Source organism: Podarcis raffonei, chromosome 17 (genome assembly GCF_027172205.1).
Source record: "Podarcis raffonei isolate rPodRaf1 chromosome 17, rPodRaf1.pri, whole genome shotgun sequence".
Lineage (NCBI taxonomy): Eukaryota > Metazoa > Chordata > Lepidosauria > Squamata > Lacertidae > Podarcis > Podarcis raffonei.
The window spans coordinates 30,464,882-30,482,087 of record NC_070618.1 but is presented as its reverse complement, the minus strand read 5'-3'; the positions used below and the strand labels follow the sequence as shown (position 1 = coordinate 30,482,087).

At 43.7% G+C, this 17,206-nt stretch overlaps 1 protein-coding gene and 1 long non-coding RNA gene across 21 annotated transcripts in view; one reads left to right on the top strand and one right to left on the bottom strand.

Annotated features, from left to right (window-relative positions):
* Positions 1-2,230: 2,230 nt before the first annotated feature.
* Positions 2,231-5,599, top strand: LOC128405391 (uncharacterized). Its single transcript, XR_008328293.1, has 4 exons — positions 2,231-2,298; positions 3,456-3,554; positions 5,076-5,177; positions 5,389-5,599. It is a non-coding gene; the product is annotated as an uncharacterized LOC128405391 (long non-coding RNA).
* A 5,460-nt stretch (positions 5,600-11,059) lies between these two features.
* The window catches only part of RIMKLB (ribosomal modification protein rimK like family member B), a 46,662-nt gene continuing 40,515 nt past the window's right edge, over positions 11,060-17,206 (bottom strand). For 3 of the 20 annotated variants that reach the window (XR_008328275.1, XR_008328277.1, XR_008328273.1), the window contains one exon: positions 11,060-16,206. The gene's annotated coding sequence lies outside the window, so the exon portion shown is untranslated. The remainder of the gene's footprint in view (positions 16,207-17,206) is intronic. The other 17 variants (XR_008328282.1, XR_008328285.1, XR_008328286.1 and 14 more) reach the window with 17 other exon arrangements.

Genomic DNA, 17,206 nt, shown 5'->3' with positions numbered 1-17,206 from the left:
CACAAAATAGTAGCACATGGAGATCTTTGACATATGTAGCCAATGGGATTTGGTCTCTTATTTACTCAGGCGTTATGGAAGTTGTGAGCACTTCCAGTAGCTGTGAACTATATGCAAGTGAGTGAGAGGATGTTATCTTTGTTCTGCTGTTTGTGTGCCTATATGTGTGTGTGTGTGTGTGTACACACACACACACACACACACACACACACACATATATATCTCCAATATGCTTAATTAATGCATGAAGGGGTTAATACTTTAACATAAGCTGTCCCACCAGCCTTAGCTATGCCCTCAGCTTGGGAGGAATCTTGTTCTCCTTTAAGTCTACCTGCGAAGCTCCGTATGTAAAGAGGTTTGAACTGGTTGCTCCAGTTCAACTGCGTGGCTCTCACCAGCCACTCTTGAGTTCCTATTCCACTAATTTAGGAACCTTCATCACTTTGTAGCTATGCTGTGTTTTACTGCCTGTGCAACCTTTTCTGAAGCACATGAATCTGACCTTTGGAGGGTTTGTAAGGAAACCAGTTTTTCACTTACCCAACATGTGGTCTTTTTCCTATGCTGGAGAAGCAGGAAATGTTAAAAAGAAACTGCTTAAAGGGGGCATTTTGGAACTCACTTTACATGGCAAACTTTAAAGGTCTAACAGCCTATATTTCCACCCTTTGCTGCTTTTCAACATCTATACGAAGCCACTGGGCGAGATCATCAGGGGAGTTGGGCTGGGTGTTTGTGGATGTTTGTGGATGATACCCGGCTCTGCCTCTCCTTCAAATGAGAACCAGTGAGCGCAGTGAAGGTTCTGCGTGAGTGCCTGGAAGTGGTTGGAGGCTGGATGGTGGCTAACATATTGAGGTTGAATCCTGACAAGATAAGACAGAAGTACTGTTTTGGGGGACAGGGGTGTGTGGATGTGGGGGACTCCCTGGTCCTGAATGGGGAAACTGTGCCCCCTGAAGGATCAGGAGCACAACCTGGGAGTCATTTTGGACTCACAGCTGTCCATGGAGGCACAGGTCAATTCTGTATCCAGGGCAACTGTCTACCAGCTCCACCTGGTATGCCAGCTGAGGCCCTACCTGCCTACACACTGTTTCACCAGAGTGGTGCATGCTCTAGCTATCTCCCGCTTGGACTATTGCAATGCGCTCTATGTGGGGCTACCTTTGAAGGTGACCCGGAAACTACAACTAATCCAAAATGCAGCAGCTAGACTGGTGACCAGGAGTGGCTGTCGAAACCATATGACACCGGTCCTAAAGGATCTTCATTGGCTCCCAGTACGTTTCCGAGCACAATTCAAAGTGTTGGTGCTGACCTTTAAAGCCCTAAATGGCTTCAGCCCAGTATACCTGAAGGTGTGTCTCCACCTCCATCGTTCAGCCTGGACACTGAGGTCCTCCTCTGAGGGTCTTCTGCTGGTTCCCTAACTGCAAGAAGTGAGATTACAGGGAACCAGGCAGAAGGCCTTCTTGGTAGTGATTCCCGCCCCCCCCCGCCCCCCGTGGAACGCCCTCCCATCAGATGTCAAGGAAATAAAAAACTATCTGACTTTTAGAATACATCTGAAGGCAGCCCTGTTTAGGGAATTTTTTAATGTTTGATGTTTTATTGGTTTTGCGTTTGGGGAAACCCAGCCAGATTTCGGGGGGGGGGTATTAATGATGATGATGATGATGATGATGATGATGCATATTTTATTACTTTAAATCTCTGCTGGGTTCTCTTACCAAAGAGTACTTGCCCCAAACTTGAATCTTGACATCCAGGAATTCTGCTTTCTATATACTATTCCCCCACCACCACTACCATCAAAGAGTGAGTGGAAAGAGGATCATTCCAATGCATGCATTTTTGGTGAGGAAATTGACTTAACTCCTCTTTCTAGTTTGCTGGAAAATGGAACCTCATTGCACTGGCTATGAAAGAAGGTCAACCATCGGAGGACAACAGGATTCATACTACAGTTGTGTTTGATAATGGAGTCATTGCTTTCAAAACATGGGTTCCAGTGTAAGTTCTCTTGAATTACTTTGAGACCACCTTCCTTTGTTTTGGCCCATCAGTTCACTTGCTGGAGTGAAGGGGCGGGGGTGGGGGTGGGGGCACTAAAATGCAATGATCTGGAGAGGCTTCCAATCCCAAATTTCAGCTGCTGCAGGTACAAATAGTGGGAGGAAGCTCACTTCTGCAGAAGCGCCATGATCTTATATTTTCTTTCCAGAGGGAAGGAGTGTAAAAGATTGCAGACTCGTTTTTCCCCAGATGAGCAGCCTGGAATATACAGGACAGGTAAACAGCAAGTGATTTACTCTTCGTTCAGGGTGGAAGGAAATCACAATATTCCAACGACCCTCCCATGGGAAGCCAAGTTGTTTCCAATCCACCTCTATCTGATAGGGGCTTCCAGTTGGGGGCTTAATGTTGCAGATGGGGACTTGAGATAATCACAAATGGATTACTGACAATGGGTTTATTTAACATTGGATTTTCGCTGAAAAGTGAGAAATCTGATTTAATGCAGGGGGTGGGGTCCAGAAACTGGTATTCAGGAGCACTGCTGTCTGCAACTGTGGATATCAGAGCATAGCTACTGTGACTAATAGCCATCAATAGATCTCCCCCACCCTTTAAAGCTGTCCATATTTGTGGCCATCACTGCCTCCTATAGGAGTTCCACAGTTTAATCATCATCATCATCATCATCATCATCATAATTTGTTTGTCCCCCGCCCATCTGGCTGGGTTTCCCCAGCCACTCTGTGCGGCTTCTACAAGACCAAAAATACACCAATATGTCATACATTAAAAACTTCCCTGAACAGGGCTGCCTTAAGATGTCTTCTGAATGTCTGGTAGTTGTTTATCTCTTTGACATCTGGTGGGAGGGCGTTCCACAGGGCGGGCGCCACTACCAAGAAGGCCCTCTGCCTGGTTCCCTATAGTTTTGCTTCTCGCAATGAGGGAACAGCCAAAAGGCCCTCGGCGCTGGACCTCAGCGTCCGGGCAGAACGATGGGGGTGGAGACGCTCCTTCAGGTATACTGGGCCGAGGCCATTTAGGGCTTCAAAGGTCAACACCAACACTTTGAATCGTGCTCGGAAACGTACTGGGAGCCAATGTAGGTCTTTCAAGACCGGTTTAAGTATGCACTGCGTAATAAAGTGCTTTCTTTTAAATGTCCCAAGTCTTCCAGCATTCAGAATCATTGGATGCCCTTGAATTCTAGTGCTACGAGAGAGGAAGGAAAGCTTCTATCCACTTTCTCCAGCAAAACCTTGTATGGCGATGCCATTGCCAATACATTGGAGAACTGGGGTGGGGGTGGAATCAGTTCTACTTGGAACCACGCCCCCCCCCAAGGCATATGCCCATCTGAGGTAACTGCTGCACCAAACTGTAAGAGAAGTGTGTGCCCTTAAAGGATCTCTTTTGTGGTCCTGATTCAGATGCAGGGAAGACCACCATTTACATCATGAAGACAGATTACGTCCATTACGCCATTATTTTCGTTTGCACAAAAGAAATTGAGGTCCTACAGCTATACGGTATGTGTCTTCATTGATGGGAAAGAGTGTGTTGTGCGATGTAAATGTGAGGCTACTGAATGTGTCAGGTTTACTGGCTAGCTGCAAATATACAAGAGTGTTAGATCCTCTGAAAGCCTTCCTCCACTCTCTGTTGTGCAATTTGAAGCAGAGATGAGGTTTCTTCATCTCTACTCCAAATCACCTCCACCAAAGCTCCTCTTTCAAAATGAGTAGCGTTTACCTCCCCAACCACAGAGCTGGTCCAGGAGAATATGATGGCACTGGTGTAGCATGGAGGCGGCACAGGGGCAGTTGCCCCAGGTGCAAAATGGTTGGGGGGAACAAACTTTCAACACTTGCTGCTGCCTCAATACAGCAGCATGCTTCTGTTGCTGGGCTCCACTGATAACAGCTTCTCCATGCAAACCAGGAAGTGACCTCTCCAGACAATGGAACGACTCTTCTTATCTCTGCGGGTGACACAGATGCCATTAGGCAGTTGAATGTGCATCTGTACTCCATCCGTTTCCCTCCCTCCCTCCTCTCTGCGAGGCCCCAGGTGCTGACGACCCACGCTAGGCCACTGTACCATGGTCAATGGTATCCAAAATCACTGCACCATGAAGAAGCAGGAGCAGGCCCACTCTCTTCTCTAATATAAGTCATCCATTGTGCTAAGCAGAGTCATTTCAGTGCCAATCCCAGGTCAAAAATCAACCAGATATGGGCCTAGATAACTCGTTTCCTCTTAGCATGCCTGAAGCCACAGGACCAATGTTCTCTTGAGCACCTTTCCTGAAAAGGGAATGTTTGGAACTGGGGGTGGTAGTTGTCATACATGCCAGATGTGCTTTGTCTTATAAAGTCTTCTCTAGTGGGATATAGCTAGAGAAAGGCAGGTACAGAGATAAGACAGGAGAGCAGGAGCAAAGTGAAAACGGAGTCTTTTGGGCCTGGGCATCGTTGCATTGCAGAAGGGCTTTAGAGCACTCTGAATCTGCAGCAGCATAATGCGTTATACAAATTGGCTCCCTGAAGGCACACGCAAGAAGCTATTCTCCCACCATATGCCTCTAAAGACTTTCTAAGCTAAAACAAGTACAGCATATTTTATTGCTGTGGTGCAGTTAGCATTTGAAAGACTATTCAGCCAGCACAGCAGATATTTCAGAATATACTGATGTGATATTATACACTGCATCTGCATTGCAATGTTGGGAAGCCACACAGCATGGATTGTTTATAGTGTCTGTTCTATTCCCCTATCCCCTTTAGAAAATAATAATAATCTAATAATTTTATTATTGATATGCTGCCCATCAGACTGGGATGCCCCAGTCACTCTGCGTGACTCCCAACCAAATATTAAAATCGCAATAAAACAACAGCCATTAAAAACTTCCTTTTGAAGCCATCCACATCCATTTTGTGGCAGGTTTCATCCTTTAACTATGTGCTTCAGATCCAAAATAAGTATGTTCCATCTCTTTTTTCATCCCTCTTATTTCTCAATGTGACAACTTTTGGGTGGGTCTGAAGTCAGGGAAGAGGAAGCATCAACCGAAGTGATAGAAATATACAAGGAGATTGCAGCGTCAATAAATCTGTCTGTCGACAAGATCATCTATCTTCAGAGATCTGGTAATACGAGGTTCTCTTATGCCTTATTATTTCCAGATTTGAGATAAATAGTGATGCAATTTTCTAGCAATGATGATCAAGGTAGTTTATGTTGGGGAAATAAGTAGTATGACGTATATCCTGATTGGCCCTGGTTGGTGTTTACTTGCATTCTGTATCTTGGTCCCAATTCCACATCCTGCTCTGAGAGCTTATCTCTTTTATTCCATAGATTCTTGCGCAGATGCATGAGTAAGACACTTGAACCTGGAACTGTGTGTGACTGCAAAGGTGAATCAAAGTTGTTAAACCCTCCCATTTGGAAAGAAAATCAGCTGGATCTCATTCCCATAAATGTTACAAGATGATGCACCAATACCACGACCAGTCACATAATTATCTTGAAAACTAGTCGAAACTGAAATAAAACCATCCAAGACCCATATAAATGTGTTCAATTTATTTTCACTTAATCAATTTATTCTACGAATCTATAGGCCACCTTCATAACACTTCAAGGGGTTAGCACTGCAAAAATGTGTAATATAAAGGAAAGGAAATCACCGTATTATAACAAGAAGTTGCCGTTGTAACAGCAATGATAAGAATTTTAAAAGACATTAAGAGTTCTTCTTTGTGCTCTCTGTGCAGATAATCATAGAAAAGTGGGTGTGGCCAATGGGAAAGGTGGATTAAGAGCCACCGCTTTGTTGCAAAGCACCTGCCTTCCTTCCACGCAGAAGTTCTATCCTCAACAACATCTCCAGGTAGGGCTTCCCTGGAGCATCTGGTTTGCTCCAATTCTGGCAAAATAGCTCTTTTCATGTCTTACAGGCAGACACAAAGACCAGCCTGTTCTCCACAGCGACAGTGTGGAGTATCACTTCTGTGTGAGTTTGTGTGTGTGATGCCCCTTTCAGTTGTTTTATGACACATCACATGGAGGAATTTCAAAATTCCCTCGAAAAGAAAACGATTGACAAGATTTAAGGACATACACAGTACAATCTGTTCAGGACCATCCCATCCTCTGTGAGGAGGAATTCCCAAAGAGTGTCCTGGAAGCATCAAGAAGAGGATATAAGCCGAGGTATGTCAGAGAGCAGAGGAAAGCGATGGAGTGTTGTTTGGAGCTGGTGCAGAACATATTGATGCACAACACCCAAACTCTGAGGGGTGCAAGACTCCAGGTGCTTACCTAGGGTTCATGTTTCCTTTTGGAATGAGGCATAGTGGAGACTGTGGTATCTTTATGATATATGGTTTATTCACAAATATATACAACCTGAGAAATGATGGAGGGGTTCACAGCTAACACCCCAAAGGGTATTGGTCCTCTCATAGCCACAGCCTTGGATTCAAACAAACATCAAAAATTGTTCTCTCTCTCTCCAGCTTGTTGTTTCCTTCCAGGTCACATCCCTGCCCCCCAAACACTCAACCCTGGCTCTCCCCCACCCTGAATTGAGGGGTGGTATTTGCCATCTCCCACACTATCCCTTAATCTTGCTTAATGGTTCATCACCCAGGCTATCACCTCATCAGGAAGATAGCTTGGCTTGATTTATATTTTAACACTTGCTGGTTCCAGTGATTAGTGGGGTCTTGCATCCAGTTTAACTTCCCTAATTCAGAACACTATATAGAAAGAAGAATTCCTGGATGCCAGGTTTGGGGCAAGTACTCTTTGGCATGAGAACTCCAGCAGTTATTTAAAATCACAAAATAAGGAACAAAGTACAGGATGGGAATATAGGTGGTTAGACCTTTAAAATATGCTCTTGAAAAAGAGTTCCTTAATGTCTTTTACAAACTTACTTTCTTAGGTTTCCCTCTCCCCCCAGCATAAAAATCACTTTACTTAAAAACTCTTCAAAGGTCAGGTTCGTGGACTTCAGATAACTGCACAGCCAGTAAAACGTGGCTTAGTTAGAATGTAGTGAAAATTCCTAAATGGTATAAGAACACAAAAGTGGCTTGTGCGAGCCATGCAGCTAAGCTGGATCAACCAGTTTTCCACACACCGAGTTCATCAGATAGATGGGTGTGTTTGTGACAATCAGCTTGTTTACCTATTTCCTCCCAAGGTGAGGGGAAGTGACCTAGGTTAAGCCTGGCAGGACAGCTTACTTTATGGTATTAACCACTAACTATGCATTAAGCATATTGGTTGTATGATGCTGGTTATCCCACAGTTGGGAGTCAGAGAAGCAGCTGGAGTGTGTGGTGAGACTGGCAATTGGAAAGATGAAAAACGGAGGACAAAGAATGAGAAGAATGAGATGGGAGGGAGAATAGAAATGCAGGGAAAGGGTTTGGAGGAGGAGAGCCAGCTAGCTGAAGTTAGGGTTCAAGAATGGGTATTTAGCATTTCATATGGATGATCTGTTCTGGGCATTATTTTGTATATACATACCCTGGTGGCGCTGTGGGTAAAACCTCAGCGCCTAGGACTTGCCGATCGCATGGTCGGCGGTTCGAATCCCCGCGGCGGGGTGCGCTCCCGTCGTTCGGTCCCAGCGCCTGCCAACCTAGCAGTTCGAAAGCACCTCCGGGTGCAAGTAGATAAATAGGGACCGCTTACCAGCGGGAAGGTAAACGCCGTTCCGTGTGCTGCGCTGGCTCGCCAGATGCAGCTTGTCACGCTGGCCACGTGACCCGGAAGTGTCTGCGGACAGCGCTGGCTCCTGGCCTATAGAGTGAGATGAGCGCACAATCCTAGAGTCTGTCAAGACTGGCCCGTACGGGCAGGGGTACCTTTACCTTTACCCTTAATACTGGTTTTAGCTAACTGTGTCATGGTCTGAATGTTGTCAGGCAGGAGCATTTTCAAGCCCTACATGGGATCTGGACCTGGAATCTCCTGGATGTAACACAGGTGCATTGACTGCCAAGACCCCTTCAACCAATAGAGCTAAATAGACGTAAAACATGTTGATGTCACAGGAGTGAAGCTTTTTGCATGTTACAACTGTTGGCACAAAATGTGGGTTTACACAATTTGACACAATCACAAGAGGGAAAGTGCTACTGTTTCCTCTGATATAGCCATCTGTTTACTTCATCATTACCACATCTCAACCTTTCCTATAAATAATGAACTTCTGAACAGATGGTATTATCAGTGTTATATGGCTGTTGCAGAGTGCTTCTATCTAGTACTTATCCAGGCAATGCATATTGTATTTTTAATAAGACAGAGGCATAGGTGTCTTTTTGATCAAGGTGGCTAGTCCAACTCCCTGCAATGCAGGCATCCTGTCCACAGCCATATATATAAAATAATTACAACAGAAAAAACCCTCCCACATGACATATATCAATAAGCCTCCATTTCATATGGTTCACTCATCCCCACCTAACTTCCAATGTGTTGGAAATTTTAAAAAGGACAAGAATTTAAGAAAAACGCATTTATAAAAATTATGTCTTGCTAGCATTTCCCCCCCAGTAGTTGGAATAACTGTATTGCTTATATATCTATACTCCGTACCGTATCACAATTTCAAGTATTCTTTTTATTTTTATTTTCTCTTTCCCTTTCTCACTGAAAATTTTCAATAAAAAGTAAGTATGAAAAAAAGAATTTAACAAAAATGGCAGGAATGCTTTATGGCACATAAGGTATTGGAAAAATTATTTTAAAGAGCGACCCTAGGATATTCAGCTCCATTAAATACACTGTACACACACACACACACTTGAACTGCATGAATGAACTAAATTACCAAAACCAAAGAATTAGCACCCCTCATAGTCACAACAGCCAGGATTCTCTGTGCATAATATTTGAGAATACAAGTTACACCCTCCTTCAGGTAATGGATAAACCAAATGGTGGATTTTGAAATTAAACTCACCATGTGAGAAAAATGAAAAATACAACTATGGAGCAAATTTACTGTAAACTTATCTCCTTTTATTCATTTTTGTAAAATGAACACTTTATAATGAAATATGCAGCTTTTGTTTTTTTAAAGGTTATTCCAGATACTGTGTATAGTTTTGTCCTATGTTGTGTTGTAAAGTGTGTTTTTTTAAAAAGTAACTAAACAGTAAAAGGAGGCAGAAAACAAAATGCAGGGAACTATTCTGGCAGGATGCAGGTGTGGTATCTGGGATTTTGTGCATTTGAACTACTGAGTAAAAAACAGGGCATCATCTTCCAGAGGCACCAATCTTCCTCGGGTCAAGGCAATGGTGTTTTTAAATGTCTCATTTTGGCTTCTCTTCTGCCAGAAATATGCTTTCCAATACCACAAACTCTAGATTACAGGACTAGGTGGAATGACATGCATACAAGAAACATTTTCGTAACATTCTTCCTGTTAGCATTTGAGAATGGGTAAGGCCATGTACAAAGATAGGAATAAAATGCAGCGGTAGAATCCCACGTTTACTCGGGTTTTCATCAGAAAAGCAGGTAACAAATCCTTTTTTAAGTTCCCCAAAGCAATCCTCACTATTGCACTAAACAATTAGAAGGGTTTCAGCCTCCATAAACCTTGGATACGGCAAATGAACAAACATACAATCTCAAAATTGTATGTTTTGTGTGACAAGACACAGGCCTGCTTGATAGCTTCCCACAGGTATCTGGTGAAAACTGGATGCTGGAGTAGATGGGCCATTGGTCTGATTCAGCAGGCTCTGTATGTTCTTAGCATACTGAGAAAACTCCTGGCTTCATTAATAGCACAGAAAGGAAATTTTAACAAACAGCATTTTCCACCAGAGCGCCATAGTGATGAAAGGAACTGTTCCCTAAAATGTACTGGCAGGCTTATGTGAGATTTCCCCCAACCCACTTTGCGACGAACCGCTTCTCTTTGCAAGGTCTTAGTTGCTGGTACTCAGCTATTCATTGGTTGCCACTAAACAATACTTTCGAGTTGGGCTGCTGTCCCTAGGCTATCATGACTTTCACATGTAGCTTATCTCAGATGTCACCATTCTCAAGGATGGGTACAATACTCTTTGTAAGGGGAAACAAGAACACGGGGACTCTGTGCATTTTATATTAATTGCTTTACTGAAGATGTTCTTGAGATGCAATTTGGGGTTTTCAGTTGTCCACTACCATACTAGTTGTCCACTCTTCTAGGATGGCAATTTAGTGTTTGTCCGTGATAAAAGGATCTGAACAGATATATTTAGAGTTAGTTCATTATTTGGCCAAAACTGCTAAAGGTATTACTAAATTTGAAATACTCAAGCTAGTGAAATACTTAAAATGGTCATGGCTATATCTCTGTCATGATTATTCATGATAGCCTATATTCCATCAACATGTGGGATATTTGTACAGAATGATTTTATGGTCATAGCTGCTAAGGCAACTTTCCATTAGAAACAAAATTTTTGAAGGCCTTAAGCATTCAGCCCAAAATAAATGCATAATTGCAATAATCTAGGGATACTGCTTTGCGAGGCAAGACTCCCTACGGAAACATGACTTGCTAAAGTGATACAGCTTCCTCCTTCAATCCTCTCCCCAACCAGATTGTGTATGTCTTGATTGGTATGCAAGACAAGGTGGAATGAGGCACAAACTATTTGTTTCTTGACATGCGGAAAACTTCCAGTGCCAAGGCTTGATCATTTCTAAATAATCAGGATGAACTGTGCTGTTAATGAGAGAAGTAAAAAACCCAAACTCAACCCCACCCCCATGCTCAAAACTCTAGTAATCTAACAAATTCCCATTAGGACATGAAGCTTTGCAGATCCCCTTAGATTCCACAGAAGGCAGCTGTGCACTGTTGGCATGTATCCAGAATCCGTACACATGTATAGTACTAACACTGGGAAGCAGGTTTCATCAAAGTAACACAGAGGTCAACTTGCCCGAGGAGCCAACTGATTTGACCACAATTAGTTACAGAAGAATCACGTACACATAATTTTCTTTAACTGCAGTTTATTGAGCATCTTCTATTATATGACGAACACGTTATTCCCACTGATGCCATTTTGTTTCAGTCTCTGGACTTTATGCCACCCTGCACCATTCCCTTCACAACTGGAGAAACAAAGGGCAACGAACAAAACCCATAAAAAGAAGGAAGGAAGGAAGGTCTCTTGATGCTTCATATACCCTACAGAAATAAGAGAGAAATGGTCACCGTAATATAAAACCAGGGAACTGGAATACTGGGGAGGGGGAATGGAGAGACAAGTAGCACAAAAACCACCATCAGAGTAGTTGGCTTCGTCGTTGGTAGCCACCAGAGACTCATCAAGGATACTGACTAGCCTTGAAGATGGTTCTTCATTATTGGGGAAGAAAGAGGTATAGTAGAAAATATGAGCTCAGGTCAAACAAGCATATTGCTACCATTACCCCCCTGCCATGCATTACCTGTCCTCTGGCGAGATAGTGGCAGTCTCTGGGGCTGCTGACCCAGCATCAGAGTCCTGTGAAAATATTGCATAGAGGGGGGGGGGGAGTGCATAAGTAGTTTCACAAGCTCAACAGTACTCTATTCTCCTGCAGTTACAAAGCCTGCCTCTGGAAATGTCATTTGGAACAAAAACAGTTCTGGAATTCGTGGAGAAGCAGTTTTGCCTCCAAGGCCTTCTAGAGCAAACTGCAATCTTGCTTATTCCTCCAAACACTGGGTCAGAGGCTGGTGGGGCTCCTGCTACCCACTTTTCTGAGGGACAGGTGAGTCTGTGTGAAATCTTCATGTGAAAGGAAGGGGAAAACACTTTAGTAGCAATTCTCTTTGCTCCTTTATCAAATGAATTTGCAGTATTTGCCAGTACCTGCAGACTAACCATATGATTGAATGTCTGCTTTAGTCAAAACTAAAAATCCAGTAGCCCAAGAACTCAAGACTGTTAGGACACAAGTGGAATAAACTCTGCAGGTTGCACAAAGTATGCAATTTGAACATGTTCTTTTAAAATGCACTTGAGGGAAACTAAGCCCCTCCCTTCTCTTATTGCATTCCACTGCAGCAAGAGTTTCTCTAGAGTTCAGCTTCCTTTGCTAATAGGGCTTGACTGGGCAGGGGAAGCGGCGAATTTTTAGAAATACTGGAATGTGGCAAGCTAAGGCAAGAGGGGTTTCATTCTCTTTACTGACACTGCTTTTCATGCAAAAATAGATCCAGCCTAACCCCGTTCTGCATATGAACAACACACACGTACACGGTTGTCTTGTCACATCTAGTTTGACTCATAGATGGTCACGTCACCTTTTGTTCAAAGTTTCTATTTGGATGGAAGAATAGCTTCACACGGAGCCCAAGGACTGATGAGGCTGTAGGGAGCAAGAGGGAGGAATCTTGAGAAGACACAGGAGTGCCTGGTAAAGAAAGTAGCTGAGGTCTTGGAAGAGGAGAGCCCTAGAGGCACGAAGGAGGGCAGTGTAAAAAAGCTGGACAAGTTATTTCAAATTACACCTTTTTTCCATGACAGAACTGAAGGCAGTGTGCCTGGAGCTTCCATGAGCTTTGTGTGGCTTTAAACCATTACTAGCCTTTATGCGGCGTGTATAGGGTCCTGGGGGAGAAGTAGTGCCTCTGGTGGGGGACACGCCATGCTCCTTCTGGGGTAGTTCGTCCGCTATTCGTCCCCACCCTGCAGTCAGCTCTCACCTGTGGCTCCTAGAAGCTGTCAGAGCGACAGCGGCCACATCCCGGGAACGGCATCGACTGGCTGACTAAACCAGGTGAGAGTAGCTGATGGGTCTCAAACCCTCGGTGAGTTAGGGACTTCCCCTGAATGCAAATACAGGCTCCACTGGATTGAGCAAGAGTGGGTCCAACGGTCAAGAAGGCGGTTTCTGCACGTGCTGCAGAGGGAAGTGAGGGACAGATGGGACTAGTCAACCTGGGAAGGTAGCTCATATAGGAAAAGGCAAACTCTGATCCTAAACCTCTGCTGGCTCATGAGATATATTCAGGAGAAGAGCCAGCTAAGGAGTAAACCCTACACAAATCCGGAATGGAGTGTCTATGATGGTTGGATGGTGCCTGATACGTCTCCTTCCTGCAAATCCTGCAGCCAAGAAGGGCCAAGACAGGAGTCTTGTCATCTGGGCAGCCCAGGACCTCCATACACACTGCCCAGGCTTGCTTCCCAGGGAGGTCACTTTAGTACTGCTAATGCAGTGGTTTGGCTGCGCCCCTAGAGGTGCACTCCGTTGTCTATCAAGACAGACAGATGTGAACAACAACAGCAGCAGCCCTTATGTACAGGACCATGAAAAAGAAGAGCAAAGAGAAGCATGGGTTGGAGAAATGAAGGCACTGAAGGAAAGCTGTATTAGGCAGGACGTAAAAGGGGCTCTGGAAACTAGAGGGAGACGGGGGTGGGAGAGGAAGAATTTTGCATATTAACTCAATCAGTGCCATATCTCTGTATATCTCTAACTCTGTAGCAATGATTCCAAATATTTTTAAAAAATGCATGAGAGTGCAGTGTCTCTGGCTTTTTTCTACTCCCCCTTTTAAGCACAAATCACATTCTATTACAAGTACTCAACTGAGAGATTGGTCTGCAGTACTTATGTAGACCTACATATCAGGCGGGGGGCAGACAGGCTGACACCTTGGCTCTTTGTTAAACAGTGGCACAGCAGCAGAGGAAAATTGCAGTACTGGTTCCTAATGCTCCTCTCTCTCCTTTTCACTTACAAAGCTTTCCTCCCAGCTGCTTCCCCTGGCCCTCCAGTGACATGAACACACTCATCAGGTATGTCAGCTGGGAAAAGCAGGTGTGGTGGAAAGACTACAGGCATGTCTGCAGTATGCACTGAAATCAGCATTCTTTAGCCACATTAAAAAGAGAGGACCTGGGTGAAAGGATGCTAGGTTATCGAATTACTCCTTAGACACAGGTGACTAGTGCATGACTACTTTTACTGCATTTAATTTTATTATTTACATTGTTTTTAGCAAGTTTTTATACGAAATGAGCTTAGGGAGGCATACAATCAATGGTCCAGTTCACACATCACTTTAAACTACAGTTAAGTTGGTGCACTGGGAGAAAACCAGGACCACATCACTCTTTCCATAGTCCTGCTATTCTGCAATACAGTGGTACCTTGGTTCTTGAACTTAATCCATTCTGGGTGTCTGTTCGACTCCTGAAACTGTTCGAAAACCAAGGCACGGCTTCTGATTGGCTGCAGGAGCTTCCTGCACTCAAGCTGTGAACCAGTTCAAGAGGGAGTGCTATCCCATCTTGCACAAACTGAATGTCCCCTACCCACCCACTAATCATACCTCCAGCATATCTAGGTTGAGCTTCAATTTATTAGCCCGCATCCAGTCCATTACTGGAAATGAGGTTGCCACATCTGAATTAGAGGGAGTTGGATGACACCCATATACTAAGGTCACTTCAAGCCAAATTCTTGGCCATCACTCAGCAAGTTCAAGTAAATATCATGGGGGAGGGGGGAAGAGACCCAGGGCCTGCTCAAGACGTTTTGCTGCCTGAGACAGATCAGCAAATGTTGTCCAGCTGCCACCTGCTCCACTGCTTCCTCCTGCTCCAGCGTTTCTCCCTCCCCACGCTCTGCACCTCCAACATGACTGTTGCACATTGCACTGTGAATAAAGGCCTTGATCCTCCCCACTGTTTTTCTAAGTCAGTCTGTCACATATCTCTTGGAAGTCTCTTCAAATGCAAAAAGGGTACTCAAGATACCTGCTCCTCTAAGGCACCCTATTATGTGCTCTGTAGGTGGAAAAAGCTAACTTGTTGCATCATTATATCATTCAGGGTTGTCTTGCTTTTTCTAACTGAAGTTCTGTCTGTCTTCAGTCCAGTTTCCATGCAATTTCCCCCCCTGAAATAAGACAGGCAGCCCAAAACTCATGTTGTGCTTCTCAGAAGTGTTATATTTCAGACACTCAAAAAATCATTGAGAAGCAAGGGACACCTTGGTCTAACCAAACACAGAACAAGTTCACATATGTGGCAGCACCAACAAATTGTTTCCACAGAATCCTATTACCCACAAGCAGTACTGCATGGATTCTAGTGATTTCTGCAATCCCAGCAGCCATTCACTTGCACATTAACTCTTCTTATCTTACGCAAAGCTGTTCAGATGGCAAACCATGAACATTTGGTGGAAATGTCTCATGGGTTTATTATTGTTTATATTGTGGTTAAAATCTGTGGCACATTAACTCCCAGATTAACTGTGATCTAATGGGCACTGTAATGATCACAAGCAAGTAGTTGTAAAAGATCTCTTATGGCAATTGCTTGTACAGCTACAATTGATTTCCAACATATGAAGTTTCAAGGGGCAGTTTTGGAAAAAGTCTGTAGGAAAATATGAAAGTCGAAGAAATCTTACTTTAATATGTTTTGAGATCATAAATATTTGCTTCTCATTCCACTCAGCTGCTGATAATTTTCCCCAGTGAGTTCTATTTCTAACTGCTCATTCCACACAGAATTGCCTACATGAAGTATGAGCCAATGGCTCTTTAATGCAGAACATTCCTTGGAACTGAAAATCTGGGCCACAGTGAGATCAAATGTCAAATTTCACATTCCATTTCTGTTATAATGAAATTTGTACAGAGTCATTTCCTTCACCTTGAAATACATGAGAAGTATAAATACTACATAGAAAATGCCTTTGAAATGGAAGTGATAAAAATACAATCTAGCAGTACTTTTTGGAAGAAAGTGTTACATTTTTTTAACATGAGCAAATGGATGCCCTGGGGGAAGGTTGTGATAAACTAGTCAGCAACCATCTCTTATAAAGTACTGTGTAACATGAAATCCAGACAAGCACACACAGGTCTGTCAACCCTCCATAATGGCTTTTAGTCAGTATTCCAGATTAAGGAGAAATGTGGAGTGTAAAGATCCATTATTGTGGATAAGAATTGACCAAGAGTCAGACTCACCATGCAGATTGACAAGTCAGGGAAGCTGCCTCTCATCTTTGCACGTTACACCAGCTAATGTTTTGGAATCCATCTCTCCACACATGGCAGCATTCTCAGTTCACGGGTGCCATCTGAATAAGTTCCTTCTTCTGCTGCCACCTACCAGTTTTATTACTCTGTTGCAGCACAAGGGTATATAGAAGAAGTTCTTGTTCAGCTTGCAGAAAAATCATACAATGGGGATCCTTTTAAGGCACCAAAGCTTATTTCAAGCTTTCCCCCATATCCACCCACACCCTTCAAAAAGAGTTCTGGACAGACGATACTCAGTAACAGGCTCTGGAAGGCCTCCTTACAGATGGAACTATCTGGATAAAGGACAGATTAAAATAGGATAGGCAAATACCACCTGGCGCTGCTACCATGTGACTTCCATACATTTCAGTAGGAAGGGATGTGCAGCAGCTTTGTTGGTTGGGTTGAGCTCAACTATTTTCCAGGTACTGTAGAACCTAGAAGGCTATTTAATTCTGTCTTATAGCATTATTAGTAGCTACAGATCTGAAACACACGACCTGAGCCCCATAGAACATCACAAAACCAAACAACTTTTACTGAAGACGTTAACACCTTCCTGGGCTCCCAAAGGGAAAAAAGTAGCACTTTGTTTTAACCTTTGTTGGGCACTGTTCACAAATATTCTTCCCACAGACTCCTACTGCTTCAACACCACTCTCCTCCTTCTCCCTGCCCTCTTGGATCTCTCTCCTCCCAGGAATGATACTGGCAGAGCAGGGACAATGCTTCCTGAGGTGTTCCTAATCCATTGGGAATACTTTTATTTTCAGCAAAGGGACTGCAACTGACTACCTCCTTTAAGATATCAATTCACAAGGGCGCAGCCAATTTAAAGGAAGCAATCTGCAGCATGAACTTTTCCTTAGTCTGTTTGCAAGTCGAAAGAGGAGAGCTTTAACTGCTCACCAGGCTTTCAACCACCTCCTTTAAAGTAGCCAGGTGTGCAAAATTATTGTGCCCTCTTCAGTTAGCTCTAAAAGGTACAACCATTTCTTTCAGCAATCAAAGGACAAAAATATATTCAGGAGTAACCCTTCCATGCCAAGTGAAAAGGAGAAGCAGTAAAAACAATATGCAATAACAATTGCGAAATCTTAA